The sequence below is a fragment of the Triticum urartu genome, chromosome 4A, assembly GCF_056163025.1.
Source record: "Triticum urartu cultivar PI428250 chromosome 4A, HENAU_Tu73, whole genome shotgun sequence".
In the NCBI taxonomy this organism is placed as follows: domain Eukaryota; kingdom Viridiplantae; phylum Streptophyta; class Magnoliopsida; order Poales; family Poaceae; genus Triticum; species Triticum urartu.
In genome coordinates, this window is record NC_141876.1 from 255,796,324 (window position 1) to 255,799,613 (window position 3,290).

General features: G+C 40.3%; 1 pseudogene; it reads right to left on the reverse strand.

Annotated features, from left to right (window-relative positions):
- Nucleotides 1–1,839: 1,839 nt before the first annotated feature.
- LOC147975526 (uncharacterized) lies at nt 1,840–3,043 on the reverse strand (annotated as a pseudogene).
- Between the last annotated feature and the right edge of the window lie 247 nt (nt 3,044–3,290).

The following is a 3,290-nucleotide window of genomic DNA, read 5'->3' on the forward strand; positions in this document are numbered from 1 at the left end:
CTGATTTCTCCCTCTATTTCCAAGATATGATTTAGTTTTTTGGGCTCTGTCTCCATTCTTTTTACAACCACTTTTATTGTGTCCCTTAAGCCCACAAGATCCACAAGTGATCTGTATGCCATGCTTGCTCATTTTTTCCCTTGGGTGCTTCACCCTCATCTCTCCTCCTGTCATTGTTCTTTTTCCTTTGTCCTGGCATGGCAATGTATCCAGGTGCCACTTGCCTAGGGTTTTGAGACACATCCAGCTTTCTTCTCCTAAAATAGGTTGCAGACAGTGCTCATAGATTTTGTTGAATGTTTCAACCCAGTAGCACTTGTCAATGTAGTCATCTATCTTTCTCCCACTCTTGTAGATAGCTGCGATGGCATGACAACAAGGGAGGCCTGCCAGCTGAAAGTATCCACATGTACAAATCCTTGTTTCAATATGTACTGTGTACTTTTTTCCTACCTTTCATGTGCCTCACCGCAAATCCCTCCTTGCCATTCCAAAGCACCTCAATGTACTGTGTCATTTTAATACAGACTTGTAGTTTCTTCATAATACTTGGGCAAATTTTCCCCTTCCACTTTTCCCCTTTGGCTCTCTACTCTTGCACTCTAACAAGCATCTTCTTCCTTATCATCTCTTGTTGTGTAATAATTGGATAGAACCTATATTCTATGATGGCATTGTTAAATGACTCACAAAGGTTATTGTCAACTGATTCACAGTTTGCTCCAAGTGGGAAAAAAGCCCTAGCCCAATGCTTTGGCTCTGTCCTCATGATATCCTTTGCACCTTCAGGAGTAAGTTGAGCAAGCTTGGCCTTGTTGTAGTTAAAATACTCTCTGTTACCAGCCTTAGCAACTGCCCAAAATCTCTTTTGGTATTCATGGTCCTTGTGTTTCTTCCTCTAGTTGGCATATATGTGCCTAGCACACATCCTGTGCTCAGCCTTAGGCAAATAGTCCCTCATGCTATTGATCAATCCCTAAAAAGAGTGAAGAGCTAAGTAAGTTTCCATGTACTAGTAACTAAGTTTGCATTGGTAAACAAAAGTAAGTAAGATTGCATTAGTCTCGCTTCGACGATGTGACTACACCTTTTTCACCTACCCTATGCTAACCTATCATGTGTCTCGCTTCGACGATGTGACTACACCTTTTACACCTACCCTATCCTAACCTATCATGTGTCTCGCTTCGACGATGTGACTACCTCTTTTTCACCTACCCTATCCTAACCTATAAAATGCGTGCAGTAAATAAAATGTACCTTCTGTTGGTCAGAAATGAAGACCCGTCCTTCTCCTTGGTCATTGATATCCAAGTATTTAATTAAGAGTGCAATGAACCACTTCCAGCTATCATTGGTCTCTTTCTCCACCACAACCCATGCTACTGGGTACATCTGATTATTAGCATCCCTAGCAATGGCAGCCAATAGTTCACCTTGACATGCTCCCTTGAAAAAGCATCCATCTAGTCCAATGACTCTCCTGCACCCTTCTTTAAACCCTTGCTTCATTGCATCAAAACAAACATAGAATTGTTGAAATATATTCTATTCCATCTCTATTGGATCTAAGGTAATAGCCAATGTACTGCCATGGTTGCTCCTAAGAAGTTCTAGTTGGTAATCAAAGACTTTTGTGTACTCACTTTTCATCCCACACAAGAGCTTGTCCAACACAATTTTCTTTGGTGCCTTGCATTTTGAAACTGACACATCAGCAAACATGTCTTTGAGCACTGTGGCTTTAATGCTGTCAATTTTCCATAGTGGATTTGCTAGGATAATGTGCTCATATCTCTTTGCAATCACTTTTGCAGTAACAAGTTTGTTCTCTCTGTTCTATGCACAATTGTGTTCATATTCATAAGTAATGATCTGAAACCTAGAACATCTACTTGTCTTTGTAGCATACAACATCCAGGGGCAACCGGGCCAGTCACATTTAGCTCTCACCCTTTGCTCTTCAGATTTTAGGAAAGATATGCTCCTTTGGTTGCAACCCATACCTCTTTAGTGCTTTCACCAATTGGTTCTTGCTTTTGAAAACCGTTCCCAAACTAAAATGTGGAATTTCTGACTCTGTGTTAAATCTAACAAACTGGCTCTTCCTCCTAACAAATTGGCCATCTTCATCTTCATCATAAGAGTAGTCCTCATCAGAGGACTCAAACTCCATGTCATGTACTGCTTCTTCCACATTTGCCACTAGCTCAATTGGTACTGGATCAGTAGACTCCTTTGCAAACCATATTTCTGAAGCTTTCATCTTCTTCTTGAATTTTCTGGCATGTTTTCTCAACTCCACCACTTCTGATTCCTCCCCACTGTCATCAGTATGTGCCACATATTCAGGATCATCTGAATCTTCAGACTCTGAACAATTTCCTGCAGCTTGTGGAATTGGAGTTGTATTCTGGCTAGCAGCAATTGGAGGAGATGGATTGATAAGTTGAGAGCCTTGGGAAAGAGCATCAACTCTGATATTGTGCTTGAAAAGGCTACTTATAATTTCAGTAACCACACCACCTTCATTAGGAACCAGAATATGCTCCAAAATGTCTTGCTCTGGTACTGCACCAACTGTCTGCACATTGCTTTGGAGAATATCTTTTTCTTCTGGAGTGATAACAACATCTGGTTCATCCTCATTGTCCATCAGATCATGCAGTTCATCTTCAAAATCAGAGCCACTAGCATCTTCCTCTGGCTCATCTTGCTCACCATTGTACTCCACAAATATGTTAGCAACCCCAGCATCTGTAATGTGGTTTGACATCTGTATGCAACCTTCATCAATATGCAGAAACACTAATCCATTAACCAACTCTCTCCCAGGCATGAGAAAATATAGCTTCATACTCTCTTTGACAGTTAAATGATCAGCTAAAAATCCTTTCAGCTCTGGCAGCAATAACTTATCCCTCTCAACAACTGACAATGCATTATCTCCATCAACATAATCAAGGGATGGACCAATGCGGATGAACTCTCCCCCATAATGGAACCTGACATTCAAATCCTCTGCTGGATCCATGATTTCAGAGAGCAAAACTAACACAGTGCATTATTTACATTCAGTAAGTACACTTCAATTTCAGAAATTATTTTACATTGACAAACCTACTATACAAGAAACACACACATTCAGTGCAGTATTTAATTTCAGAAAAATAAACCTACTGCAGATCATACATCATTCAGTTGTAAGAAATTCAGATGCCCTAACATGAATTATCACCTTCAGGCAACACAGTTACAAAATCGATTCAAAAGGCTACAGAATTGATTAA